The 15,279-nt window shown below is 40.7% G+C and overlaps 1 protein-coding gene across 4 annotated transcripts in view; it reads left to right on the top strand.

The window, feature by feature from the left end:
• LOC127007948 (ankyrin-2-like) overlaps window positions 1–15,279 on the top strand; it is a 119,874-nt gene that overhangs the window by 25,109 nt on the left and 79,486 nt on the right. The window contains exon 1 of one of the 4 annotated variants that reach the window (XM_050879512.1): window positions 4,845–4,985. The exons of 1 other annotated variant lie outside the window; for it this stretch is intronic. The gene's annotated coding sequence lies outside the window, so the exon portion shown is untranslated. Of the gene's footprint in view, window positions 1–4,844; window positions 4,986–15,279 lie in introns of those variants that run through there. 2 more of the 4 variants (XM_050879506.1, XM_050879492.1) reach the window with 2 other exon arrangements.

Genomic DNA, 15,279 nt, shown 5'->3' with positions numbered 1-15,279 from the left:
GTGCATCAGAGAGCACTGGAGAGCAGCATGAGTCTAATTAGGTGCTAATGAATATCCTGCCTGCATCACAGACTACATAAAATGCAAATATGATCGGTGCCTAAAGGTGTTATAAGCTAATGATGGTAAATATATATATATATATATATATATATATATATATATATATATATATATATATATATATATATATATATATATATATATATATATATATATATATATATATATATATATATATATATATATATATATATATATATATATATATATATATATATATATATAACTGTCTGCCCTAATGTCCCTCCCACTTTTGAAGTCCAAATGACGCCCCTGATTGTAACAACGTATCTTGTAACACCCATGACTGGGTGCCGGTGCAAACCTCCTCATTTAACACCGAGAAATTAATCTAGGCTCTAGGGAACTCGGAAAAATCCAAGTTAGAGAGTGCTGTCTGTGAGGATTGAACCAGTGACCTTCGACATACAAAGCCATGTCTGTCAGTCGAGCCAATAAAGGTAAAGGTAAAGTTGGGGCATGCAGTAGCAGCGCGTGGCCTCGGTGCTCATCTCCGTAACATTGGCCCTTGAGCCTGTGGTGGGAGGGAGCCCATTACCCCGGGACACAGGGCCAGTGTGACATCCGGGTTACCACAGTTTTCCCAGGTAGTCATTTATCGACCAGCCCGAGAGGGAGGATGATCAGCTGTGTGAGCTGCACGCCGACTGCCCGGGCCGGGATTCGAACCCGGGCCCGCGTAGAAGCCAGGCATGCTGACCACTAGACCACGGAGGCGTATTGGAGCCCAATCTCAAGTGAACCCACTCACAATGGCACACAACTTTTTTTTCTGGTAAATTTTGTGCTTTGAATGAATTTGCTAACCATTTCTGTCGAAAAACAGCAGAGATTATTTTTCACCCCTTACACCCTAACCTCCTCAGTAATAAAAAAAAAGTGACAAAATCATAGGCTTGAGGCAGTAACATTCAGCCCCAGCATCAAAAAATTATACTGCTGCCCTATGAAAGGCATCTCTTAACTCCGATGAAGTAGGTGGTGACTGTGATGGAGCAGCTTCATTGTCATCCCTTGCAGTGGCAGGTGTCATTGGGCCAGCAGATGATGAAGTAGTGGCAGGTGTCATTGGGCCAGCAGATGATGAAGCAGTGGCTGGTGTCATAGGGCCAGCAGATGTTGAAGCAGTGGCTGTTGCCGGAGCAGCTGATGGTATTTTTTCCACTGATAAAGTGTATATCTACAAAGAATATGAATTTAAGAGTGATTAATAAATTGTTTTCATGAGAATATAAAAGTTTTTGCCAAAAACATACAGGCCAGTCAATATTTCACTGCTGCTTGACTGTTGCTGCTGTCCTATCCCTAGCACATCATGTCAATGCTGAATGGCTCTGGTACCCCTTCAAATACATGAGGACAGGCAGCCTATGATGTCATACACCAGTTTATCTACCACAGTTAATGTCATAGTTATATAGGCAGGCGCCTGCGTATCTGTGGTGCCACACGTGTGGGTCACTCAGGTGCTGGGGGAAATGTCATTGTTATGAAGGGGCAGGGGTAAACCAGTGTATGCTGTGAGGCCTTGGTGTGGAAGTTCCCTGTCTGAACTGTGCAGCTAATCCCCCATACAGTGAGGGCCTTTTTTACTCCCTCAGGGGCTGTGCAGCTGAATGAGTGGTGTACATGAGTGTGAGTGTGTGAGTAAGTGTGTGCCTGTCTTGGCTACCACCCTTCATTGGTGGAAGACAACCAAGGTATTTAGATAGATTGATAGCCATTGACTGATGAACATTAAAAAAAAATCTATATCAAATATGCAGTTCACTGCTATGAACTTATTAACTTTAAGCTGAAATAAAGGCATTGTGGCCAGTATAGCTGCATTCTGTGAGCACATAAAAAACTAACTAATAGAAGTTTTACATTTAAAGTCATAACAACTAAAAAAAATGACCAGTCTACCGCTGCTCATTCTTGCACTTGGCAATGCGAGGCTTTGATTTTTGTTGTACGTTGTACCAACGCCTCTCACAGTCATCCTGCGTACGCGGTACACTTCCAGGAAGGCACTGTCAGGGGTATAAATGTGAAGCAAGTTTCTTAATCGTTTCACTATGGCATGCTATTTATTTCCCATACCTTCTCCAATAACATTTAATACATGCTGTGATGGAAAGCTAAATCAGTACCGGTATTTTATTTACATGCATCATAAGACATTAACTTTTTAGTTCTTATGAACATGGCCATAAATACTACTTTTCATTACCCACTTTTCTAAAATGATTTTCTCTAAGTAGGATGATATTACACAATACAGCTGTACAAAAAATTCAAAGCATTAATCTTAATTCCATTCTGTTTGACCAATGCTATCAAAATAATATTTTAATCTTACTTCACCATTTTCATCAAATCTACCTATTCCGATATAGTCTTCACATAAATTACTTGTAAAAGTGTTGAGAGTCTGGCATGCCCAACCCACCCACCCCCCAAAAAAATATAAATAAGGAATAAATAAAATAACAGGTAAATATGACTTGACTCTTATACTAACCCCTTTCCACCCTAACAAACTTGGGGACCTACCATGTTAGGTTAGGACGTGTTAGGTAGGACAGGTTTAGCAGGAGTTGGTTTAGTTATGTTAGATTGTTGAGGGAGTGGGGGTTGCAGCAGAAATGGTCATGATGATGCTATTCACATGGAGCAGTAGGAAAAAGTATGTCCTGATTGGAAACTCTGTGGTTGTGTTTGTATACAACAATACCCATTTGACGAGGTTAGGTTAGTTTGCAAGTTACTTGAATCATGAATATGTGAGTATGTAACAAAAAAAAATAAAAGCGTTAACCTTAATTTCATTATCTTGAGTACATTCCAATCTAACTTTATATCACCATAATCTGTTTGACCAATGCTATAAATATACTATTTTAATCTTAATTTACCATTCTCAAAAAAACTACCCATTCCCATATTTTATTTAAATAAATTACTTGTAAAAGTGTCCATAGTCTGGCATGCCTAGCATCCCCCCCCCCCCCCCCCCAATAAAAATAAATAAAGAATAAAAAAGGGCAAATATGCCTAAACTATCTATACCATCCCCCTCTTCCCCCCCAACAAACTTGGCATGTTAAGTTAGGATGTGTTCGGTAGGACGGGGCAGGTTTGGCATGGTTAGGTTTAGCTATGTTAGGTTGTTGAGGGAGAAATGGTCATAATGAAACTATTCAGATACAGAATAAAAAGTTATGTTCTGTTTGGAAGGTCAGTGGTTGTGTTATTATGCAAAATATACCCAATTGATTAGGTTAGGTTAGTTTGTAAGCTAATTGAACCATGAATATGTGATTACTAACCTTGTTACAGCTTCTGCCACTTCAGTCCACGCTCTCTTCTTATCCTCAGGGGTGATACTCTTCCCATAACACCCTCTGATTATACGTATTTTTTCATGAATTTGATGTAAGAAGACCGTTTCATCTGGCGACCAATTAAACTTACTCCTTTTCTGCGCTGGTTCCCCGGCCCGTAGATGTGCCCATTGGGGCAGATGACGTGGTTATGGTGCGGTAATTTCAGCAGAGCAAGTCGTGACGCAGGAGGGGAGATACGGGCATTGACGAGTGACGGCGTAAAAGCAGCCTTTGAGGCTGCTTCCATCTGCCACAAAACTCAATATTTTCTTGTGTTTGCCATTTATTATGTTTTTGTTGTACATTTATACATGTTTTCTTTATTTTTCTTTTGAAATATTTACTTAATTCATGTCGGATGTTTACGTTTTGCACGGAGGCGTCCTTAGCAACGAGCCCGCCATAAAGAAGAAGAAGAAGATGATAATAGTAGCCAGGATTTGCTAATACTTACACTCAAAGTTGACGAGGATAGCTTTTACTCTTAATAAATTGAAACTATTAACTTTGATAGTAACTTTAAGAGTAAAAGTTAATAGCTCTCGAGGATACGGGCCCTGGTCCATAGTACCACCTTATATAAGTATAATAAAGTATAATACCAATTAACCTGATCGATATTCTGTTACTGCAGCTGAAGAAATAATTTTGTCATGTTAGACAATGTTAAGTATACGTGTATCAGCGACAATACATTGATTAACTGAAGTACATAACTCCAAAGCCCTCACTCAACCCAGGACCTCCAGAGTTAACAGATGTTTCCCTCCCTTCCTCTTTCTGCGCTATGGTCCCTCAAATATTATATTGTTACGCCAACCCCTACACACACACCATCCACGGGCAGGCAGGCGGCGTGATCCCCTAGATTGGCCTAGAACAACCACATGGGCACCAGTCACTCACAGCGGCCGACACAGAACACCGAGGGGAGGTGGAACGAGGCAGGGCACAAAGGATACACGTTCAACACTAATTTCTAGTTTAATGACAGGTTCCTCACAGTGCAGCAACTCTCAAGGCACAGAACAGTTAATCAGCACACAGAGGCACGACAGACACGCACACGGCTCACGAACAGGGGCATTCAGCTGAACCCCTGCCAGCCAGACACGCGTCACACTCTGCTTCCGCTCGCCACCTCCACCAGGGTTGGAGTAATTGTAATTATTGTAATTTAATTGAAATGTAATTAATTACATTAAGTATTGTAAATGTAATTGTAATTGGAGATAGAACTTAATGAAGTAATTGTAATTATAATTAATTACATTATAAAGTAATGTAATTTAATTGTAATTATGAAAAAAGTAAGTCATACTAAAATTCTGATAATCCTTGTTTTACTGCTATGGTGGCAAATATGTAAATACTGTATATGATGAAGTATGGCAACCCTTACTGGACAACCTACGTATTATACGAGAATCAGACGCGTCCACTTTTCCCTGTTTGGTGGACTGGGACATATTTCATTGCTTCCTAGACCGTCATACGGCAAAGTCCTCCTCTTGACTTTCTATTGTAAAGGTAAGAAAGACATTGTATAGTAATCTGTTCCCTGATGAATGATGATGACTGTAGTAGCTGAGATGGTGATGATAGTTCATTGGATGATGTCATGATGAAATGATGTAATAGCGATTAGTGGTGATGGTGACCAGTGTCATAGTAATAGGCTAATTTGTTGGAAAGTTAATCGCTGTAGGTGTAGGCTTGTGCTGATAGGAAAGTAGTAGTCTAGTAGTACAGTGAAGTGGTAGTAATGATGGTGAAAGTAATAGCAAGATGGTAATGTTAAAAAAAATAATGATGACGATCATACAGCAGTAACAGGGAAATTATTATGAAAAAAATTGATGATGCTGAATTGGTGATGTGGTGATGCTGGTGATAGTAATATTAATAATAGTGGTGACAAGTATTATGACTGTGATGGTAGAAGGCATATTTTATTGATAGTGGCGAGTAGTACTTGTGATACTACCATACTACTATCTTTCTTTGTCTATCTGCCCCTCTCTTTGTCTGTCTGTCTGTCTGTCATTCTGTCTCCTACCCCTCATTTCTTCGACGTTCTCTCTGTCTGTACCCTACGTTAACCAGCTATCCCTGGTACATTTCTTCTACTATTATTGAGTCCAACATCCTTTGATGTAAAAAAAGCCCTCACATGCAGGGAAAGATGTCTCCACCAAGATCCATTGGTTTTCTTATCAAGATAGGAACCATGTCCAGTGATTACGTTATAAACAGTACCTTCTTGATAGGCAGGATCTTCTCAGTTGTGAGTCCACTCAAAAAATTGGCGACAGCGCTAATTGAGCTTCAACCTGTAATTTACAAAGATCACGTTATGATGTTTCTTTCTCACGATATACGTAGCAGCATCACTAATTATCAATTTAAATAATTCTGAGACCAAACGTCATCGGTTTTATTGATAAATCTTGCATGCCTTCACATTAGTACTGGTATATATGGTGGTACCCTATCGTAACAGACTGTTCAGCTTTTAAAGAAGAAACCCAAAGGAATAATTGTTTAAAATAGGTTTGCAGAGTGTTGGCTGCCATATACATGGTAGATACATATCATTTCAAGTGAGGTCCAAAACAGAGTTGGACAGAATTCGCCTATCCAAGACATTAATGTAACGAAGAAGGAAAAATCTTGAAGAATATTTTTACAGTTCTAATATTTAATCTCATATTTTAGCTATGCTGAAATAATAATCTGTTTACTCGTCCGCCTGGCAGCATTGTACGATGTTACTTTTTGGCTATAATTTGTTCTTATCCGTTTTTGAACCTGAAAACAATTGTTCTTTCTCAACCGCCGGAGTGTTAGAAGGACCGCTATTAAAGATGTTAAGGGCTTTATCAGTGTTAATGACATTTTACGCACAATTGACAAATGATTAAAGCTTGAAAAACAGTAAGTGATTTTTAAAAAGCTGAAATTGCTCTAGGCGTCTTAAAAGAAATCAAACATCAAAATATGAGAGGATAGCTCATATCATATTAGTTTTCTTTTCAGCTGGAAGCAGTTCCTGGCTCGGAGGGTTTGAAACTTGCAAAATTTACTTCATTTTCACCAATTTTCAAATAAGGGGAAAAGTCTCATCGCAGGAAACATTTTATCGGTGACCAATTAGCCTGACATTGATTGTTTGTGTTAATGGTCTATCATAACAAGGTCGGTAGAAGTATCTTTTTTTGACGAGTTGGTTCAGAGAGAGAGAGAGAGAGAGAGAGAGAGAGAGAGAGAGAGAGAGAGAGAGAGAGAGAGACTTGATTTTTCCGAGAGAGAGAGAGAGAGAGAGAGAGAGAGAGAACCGTCGCCCACAGGAGGTATTTATATCATTGCAAAAGGCATTTGATAAGGTTACCAACGATTGCCTGGAGAAGGAGCACGGAAATGAGATTAAAAGGAGATTCACAATTGGTCGTCTGGTATTCTGCAAAATAGGAGGAAGAGGAGGAGGAGTTCTAATACGAAGATTTAATGAACTGGCAGAAGATTACTGAAAAGAACGTAATGCGGAGAGAATGCTCGTTGTTTTTTTTTTATTTACAGTATGATATACGAGGGCGGACAAGGCCCTGAAAGTATAAATGCTGACGAGAAAAATTGAAAAGAAAAGAACGCGAACCTCGAGAAGAAGCTTTACAATGGATCTAAGATCGATTTGAATGTTAAACGAAGGAGTAACAATGAAATTTAACGTTGGGAGAAGATGTAAAGTATTGATCGAAAAAATAACAAGCGATGAGGCACGTAATAAATGGCCAACAAGAGGTTACTGCATGTAGAGAGAAAGGAATCTTAGAAGAATACTATATCAAGCAAAAAGGTGGTTAAGCAAATTGTTCAGAGCATAAGAATAACTGCAATACAAATTGGTGAGATGGAATCTTTAGGAAATGTAGAAGGAGGAGGAGCAGAGGGGAAGGAGGATAGACCCATGCATCAACAGATCACGGTACTGAGGAAGGGTGGGGTGTGATAGATAGATAGATAGATATTGGTATAGAACAACAATATCAACTGATTAAAAAGAAGAAAGATAGAATCCGAAAATAGCATCTCTTTATTCTACATAACAAAGAAGAAATCAGTTATCAAAGAGGGCAAGAATGCGAGGCGATCACTCGGTATCTACGTCACATGCCATCCTTCAGACTCGACAAACGCAGCCTTTGCCAAATCCATGCTATGCCTTTTTAATTTTCCTTACGCTGAGTTGTTCTGCGTTGTCTGCAGTTCGCTGCCTTCCAGCCCCATCTTGATTTCTGGTGAGCGTCAGGGGCCCAATGCACCTCCCTGGCGAGCGTCTTGCCCAGGGGTTCTGGTACGTCTTGGCTCCTCGGGGCGTCCATGCTGCTGTATTATCCCTGAGTGTCCACTCGCGTAGGGTGCCAATCCATTGCTGTTATCTCCACGGACACTAGTTCTTCTGGGGTGAAGGAGACTCATTCTGTATCAGCACACATGTGCCATCACACAAGTGTATTTGAACAACTAATGACAGGCAAGTTCACAGGTCGCCTGCCAAAATAAGGAAATAACTAAATGGAACATCAGAAATAGGATAATACGTTGTGTCTGATTCGTGCTTCTTTACTTACAGATAACGTCGCAGGCAGATGAGAAAAGGAAAAAATGCACCTCTTGGCGGAAAATCAGCATGAAGGTCCTTTGGTGGTATATTGCCGCCAACACCAAATCAGAAGGAGACTCGAGGCAAGATTCTCCCAAGTTCGAGGCTCCTGTAGATATCATACAACACTTTACTCACTGCACGACAAGCAAAGAAAAATAACACCCCAGACTGTACACAAAGCAGTGTCGTCACCCAGGCACTGATACAAAAACAAACATGTATAACGAACAACAATCTTAAGTCTTTGTGTCTTAGCCTTGTGGATATTCTCTGTGAAGGAGACTGTTTGTACAGGATACGGCACCAAGAAAAGCCATATTGTACCACCCAGAAATCCATGAAAATGAAGAGAGAAAATCCATACATGAAAATACAGAAAAACACCAGAGAGAAAACACAACATCTTTCAACGTGAATGTCACTTTCGGTACTTCATGCCACAATGGGGTAGTGCTGACTTAATGTCTGGCTGAAGGGCTGACCCCAGCTTGAATGTTGGGTGGAGGACCCGAGTTAACTGTCGGGGTGGTGCCACCTGACGATTTCCTGGGTGATATTGACCTTAAAGGAAGGAAACATGAGTTGTTGCGATGTCGTAATTTTACTAACAACCCGGACTCTAGATTCTAGAACGAAGAAAGGATGAGCTCCAGAGGTTGCAGCATGAGCCAATGCAAACATTGTTTGTTTCGCCACGTTTGGAAAACAAGGCCTGCGCCAGAACGATGAGTTGGGCGACCTCAGGAATCAGAATTGCGAACAAAGAAGTGAAGTCCAAAACGAGTTAATTGGATAAAAAAAAAAAAACAACAATGAATGTTGTTGCAATGAAACAAAGAAAGGAAACATTGTTACTATCCATGTTAATGTTTTGTCGATAAAGGACATTCCAATAACTTTCTGGGAACGAAGTAAGGATAACGAGCTATTGTCAGATGTATCGACAAAGGAACTGCTTCATAAACAGAGAAAGGATAACGATTTATTATGTTATGTTTTATCAAAAGGAATCAACATTTTATCATATATTTTAAGACTCCATGGATTAAGATGTTTTATCGACAAAGGAATCAACATTTTGAAACAAAGTGCATAACATTCAACGAGTTACTGCACCTGTTTTTTCACAATATTTTGGAATCAACATCTGTTCGCAATTTGAAAAACTAACGAGTTATTATGGAGCCATGTTATCGACACAGGAATCAACATATCAGAAAGAAAGTGAAGCAAGGCCACGAATTTCATAAGACTGGATATAAATACAACCAGTGGGGAAAACAAACAAGGAGACGAAAAAAAAAATCATGTTAGAATAAAACTCGAGGAATTGATTTAATAAAAATAAAGACAGGCTATTAAAATCAAAGAGATTTATTTTCTTAAAAAGATCATGATTTTTTCCAAACAGAATGTGACAGCTGAGTTGTCGAATGGATGTAATACGTGACCTTGAAGAGTTATGTCGAGAGATGGAAGTTTGTGATTTTAATGTTGATTTTACTTTTTATATTGAGAGTTCCTTTTATGCCCCTTCGGAAATAGATACATATTCATCTCCTCCTTCAAAGGATGCAGCCTCCCGTCTCTTTCTTGTAATTCCTCTTGTTCTCCTCTTCCATCCTTGGGTTGCACATAATGCAAAGTGTGTCTTCCATATGAGTGCCTTCTTTCCTCCGAAGATTTCACTTGATGAATATCCTCTTCCTCTCTGAGGACATCACGCAGATGGACTTTAGAATATTACTTCGTCCAGACATCAGAGATAGAACAGCCGAGGAAACTGGAAAAAAGATTCAGCTGAGAGAAGGATTTGATAGGAGGGAGTTTAGAAAGCAAAGAGTTGTGCTAGACTTTAACGAAACCAAATTTTTCTTTACGACAAAGGAGACAGCTCAAGTGGCACACAAAAGAAAGGACAACCAAAAAAGCCCGTTACTCGCTGCTCTAAAAAAAAATCAAAAGAGGTGGCCGAAAGAGATCAACTTCGGGAGGATACCCTCCTCTTGAAAGAGTTCAAGTCGTAGGCAGGAGGAAATACAGATGAAGGAAGATTGTTCCAGAGTTTACCAGCGTGAGGGATGAAAGAGTGAAGATGCTGGTTGACTCTTGCATAAGGATTTGGACAGTATAGGGATGAGCATGAGTAGAAAGTCGTGTGTAGCGGGGCCCCGGGAGGGGGGGAGGCATGCAGTTAGCAAGTTCAGAAGAGCAGTCAGCATGAACATATCGATAGAAGATAGAAAGAGAGCCAACATGGCGGCGGAAATGCGAGGTAGAAGACTATCAGTATGAGGAGGAGAGCTGATGAGACGAAGAGCCTTTGACTCCACTCTATCAAGGAGAGCTGTGTGAGTGGAGCCCCCCCACACATGAGATGCATACTCCATACGAGGGCGGACAAGGCCCCTGTAAATGGATAGCAACTATGCGGGGGAGAAGAACTGGCGGAGACGGTACAGAACGCCCAGCCTCGAGGAAGCTGATTTAGTAAGAGATGAGATATGAAGTTTTCAGTGGAGATTTTGAGTTAAGGATAGACCGAGGATGTTTAATGTTGAAGAAGGTGATAGCTGATTGTTGTCAAAGAATAGGGGATAGTTGTTTGAAAGATTGCGTCGAGTGGGTAGGTGGAGAAACTGTGTTTTTAGGCGTTGAAGGACACCAGGTTCCTCTTGCCCCAGTCGGAAATAATAGTAAGGTCTGAGGCTAAGCGTTCTGTTCCCTCCACCCTTGAATCGTTAAGTTCCTGAAGGGTGGGTCATCTATTAAAAGAAGTTGAGTAATGCAGAGTGGAGTCATCGGCGTAAGAATGGATAGGAAAGCTCGTTTTGGAAAGAAGATCATCAATGAACAACAGAAAGAGAGTGGGAGATAGGACAGAACCCTGTGGGACACCACTGTTAATAGGTTTAGGGGAAGAACAGTGACCGTCTGCCACAGCAGAAATAGAACGGCCAGAAAGGAAACTGGAGATAAAGGTACAGAGAGAAGGATAGAAACCGTAGGACGGTAGTTTGGAAAGCAAAGATTTGTGCCAGACCCTATCAAAAGCTTTTGATATGTCCAGCGTAATAGCAAAGGTTTCACCGAAACGGCTAAGATAGGATGACCAAGAGTCAGTTAGGAAGGCAAGGAGATCACCAGTAGAACGCCCCTTGCGGAGCCCATACTGGCGATCAGATAGAAGATCAGAAATGGAAAGGTGCTTTTGAATCTTCCGGTTCAGGATTGATTCAAAAGCTTTAGATGACAAGAAAGTAAAGCTATAGGACGGTAGTTTGAGGGATTGGAACGGTCACCCTTCTTAGGCACAGGCTGTATGAAGGCATACTTCCAGCAGGAAGGAAAGGTAGATGTTGACAGGCAGAGTCTAAAGAGTTTGACCAGGCAGGGTGACAGCACGGAGGCACAGTTTTTAAGGACAATAGGAGGCACTCCTTCAGGTCCATAAGCCTTCTGAGGATTGAGGCCAGAGAGGGCATATAAAACATCATTTTGAAGAATCTTTATAACAAGCATAAAATAGTCAGAGGGGGGGTGAGTAGGAGGAATATGCCCGGAATCGTCCAAAGTGGAGTTTTTAGAAAAAAGTTTGAAAGAAGAGTTCAGCCTTAGAGATAGGCAGTGTTGCCGTCAGGACTGAGGAGTGGAGGGAAAAATGAAGAAGTGAAGTTGGAGATGTTTTTGGCTAGATGCCAGAAGTCACGGGAAGAGTTAGAGAATGCAAGGTTTTGGCATTTTCAGACCTTACTATTATTTCCGACTGGGGCAAGAGGAACCTGGTGTCCTTCAACGCATAAAAACACGGTTTCTCCACCTATCCACTCGACACAATCTTCCAAACAACTATCCCCTATTCTTTGACAACAATCAGCTATCACCTTCTTCAACACTAAACATCCTCGGTCTATCCTTAACTCAAAATCTCAACTGGAAACTTCATATCTCATCTCTTACTAAATCAGCTTCCACGAGGCTGGGCGTTCTGTACCGTCTCCGCCAGTTCTTCTCCCCCGCATAGTTGCTATCCATTTACAGGGGCCTTGTCCGCCCTCGTATGGAGTATGCATCTCATGTGTGGGGGGGCTCCACTCACACAGCTCTCCTTGATAGAGTGGAGTCAAAGGCTCTTCGTCTCATCAGCTCTCCTCCTCATACTGATAGTCTTCTACCTCGCATTTCCGCCGCCATGTTGCCTCTCTTTCTACCTTCTATCGATATTTTCATGCTGACTGCTCTTCTGAACTTGCTAACTGCATGCCTCCCCCCCTCCCGCGGCCCCGCTGCACACGACTTTCTACTCATGCTCATCCCTATACTGTCCAAAGAGTCAACCAGCATCTTCACTCTTTCATCCCTCACGCTGGTAAACTCTGGAACAATCTTCCTTCATCTGTATTTCCTCCTGCCTACGACTTGAACTCTTTCAAGAGGAGGGTATCAGGACACCTCTAGTCCCGAAACTGACCTTTCTTTTTGGACACTCCTTTGACCTCTATTCAGGAGCAGTGAGTAGCGGGTTTTTTTTTATATTTTTCTTTACGCCCTTGAACTGTCTCAGCTGTAAAAAAAAAAAAAAAAACACTCACACTTTCACATTCACACTCTGACACTCACTCACTCACACTCACACTATCACACTCACTCACTCACAGTCACTCACTCTCTCTCTCTCTCTCTCTCTCTCTCTCTCTCTATATATATATATATATATATATATATATATATATATATATATATATATATATATATATATATATATATATAGATGTATATATATATATATATATATATATATATATATATATATATATATATATATATATATATATATATATATATATATATATATCTAGAGTGTGTGTGTGGGTGGGTGTGTGTGTGTGTGTGTAATGAACCCTCTTATCCAAGTATTTCTGGATATATTCTTACTCGCCGCAATCATCCTCTATTGAACAGTTCTCCTGCCCACCCTGACACCCTCTGTAACACCTTAACCTCTTCTACCCAGTCTTTTCTTACCCGTAGCTGCCCATTAATTCTGTGACTGCTTCAGTTCCTTAATCCTAAATACTAAAGTCACCCATCGAAATCAAAGAGAATGGAGCACACAGGATGCGTCTACACATGTGGTCAGGTGAGGACTGGTGGGTAGGTATTCACTAGGTTTTACACCGATTTAGTGGAAGTAGTCTGGGGGGCTGCAGGTGACGTCATTGCGCAGAAGAGGAGAAATCTGGTACGAGGTTGAAAAGACCTGTTATATTCTGTTGATCTTGGTTGAGACAACCAAGCTTCTCGGCGTCACCATTGACAACCGCTTGACCTGGAAGGAGCATGTCAGCCGCACCACCGCTTCAACCTCCTAACAACTCTACCTTCAGAAGCAACTGAAGTCACTGAGGACTCCCACGCGTGAGCTGGTGGGAGTCTATAACACCTTCATCCTCCCCAAGCTCACTTACGCCTCCCCAGCCTGGTTTCCATCCCTCAACACCACCCAGCGCCGCAAGCTTGAGAGGGTTCAGAAGCGTGCGTGTAGTCTTACCCTGGACCCGTCTTACTCCACCTATGACGAGGCCCTCGACGCCCTGCACTGCCCACATTTCAAGACCGCTACCAGCACCTCCTCCAAAAGATTGCGGTGCAACTACTAAATCACCCGCGCCACAGTGACCTGCTCCCAGACACTGCGCCCCCCTCTTGCCATGCCGTCAGACACAGCAAACTACTGATACCTATCCGTGCAAGGACGGAAAGGTACAGGAAGAGCCCCATCCCTACCACTGTAAATTTGATTAACAATAAGGAACTATATGAGAGAATTTATATTCATATTTATATTAGATTAATTTATATTATACTTTATATTTATATTTTATGTACACTTATGCACTTATTTTTAAGATATAAATTTTCAGCCTCTGGCTGCACACCATATGAATAAACCGTTTATTATTATTATTATTATTATTATTATTATTATTATTATTATTATTATTATTATTACACACACACACACACACACACACACACACACACACACACACACACACAGAGAGAGAGAGAGAGAGAGAGAGAGAGAGAGAGAGAGAGAGAGAGAGCGTGTCCCTCCGGTACGTGCAATGCCTTCTTGCAATTAAATGTAAGTATTTTTTACCTAATTAGTTTCAACGGTATTTATTATTTGATATCAGATTCCTGTTTATAAGAACTTTCTCTGTAACATTACCCCGCTTTCAACCGACTCACATTCCATGTTCTTCGATCCTATTGACACGTAAATGAAGTGATTAAGTAAATTGTCATACACATATGGTACAGCATGTGTCACAGTCACCAAGCATTTTTTTAAATATTTATTTATTTTCATTTATTTATTATTTTATTTTTTGCTGCCCACCCCACACGCATTCGATTCCAAAGTTTCCATTGGGCCAGCGTCAAAATCTTTACCCAAAGAGAGAGAAAATGAAAGTCAGACAGTGATCTGCGGTGTGTCTCTATTTGCTAAGGGAAGGGACAGGATGCAGGCTGAGGCTGCTGGGGTTACTGAGGGCAGGCGGTGAGGTCGTGAATGGTGTGTGTGTGTGTTTACCCATCTGTATTTCCCAATTTCATGCTATCGTATGCAATTCTTCTCTTCCCATAGCGCCGGTAGACTTTCTTGAGAGGTAGGGGAAGGTGGGGCAAAACGGCATCCTTAAGGTTTCACTCCAGATTTTGCAGAAATTTTGTACTATATATTCAGAGACAGTTGGTGGTTTTGCTATCTTTATTCATCATTAAACAAAATGAACTCTCTTTGGAAGAACTACTTTAGATCCTTTACTCATGAAAATTGAAAAAAAAAGCCACAGGTTGGCCATTTTGTACGATGGGTGGGGCAAAATGGCCCTCATATGGAAATTTTTGGTAACATGCCAAAACATACGTTTTGATAGAGAATCACACTAGAAAGATTACTTAACATAAAACTAAAATAATCTAGTTCTTGTTCCATTAGAAAATAATTGCTCATAGGCTCAATATCATGAACAACAATGAATTCTTAAAAACTACTCACAAATGAAAAGTGATATTACCTTCCCAAACACAAAGTTCTTATTCCATTACAAAAATAAATAATCTGTGGCTCAATAGCATGAACGCCAA

The sequence above is a fragment of the Eriocheir sinensis genome, chromosome 4 (assembly GCF_024679095.1).
Source record: "Eriocheir sinensis breed Jianghai 21 chromosome 4, ASM2467909v1, whole genome shotgun sequence".
Classification (NCBI taxonomy): Eukaryota; Metazoa; Arthropoda; class Malacostraca; order Decapoda; family Varunidae; genus Eriocheir; species Eriocheir sinensis.
This window is presented reverse-complemented; position numbering and strand designations above follow the sequence as displayed.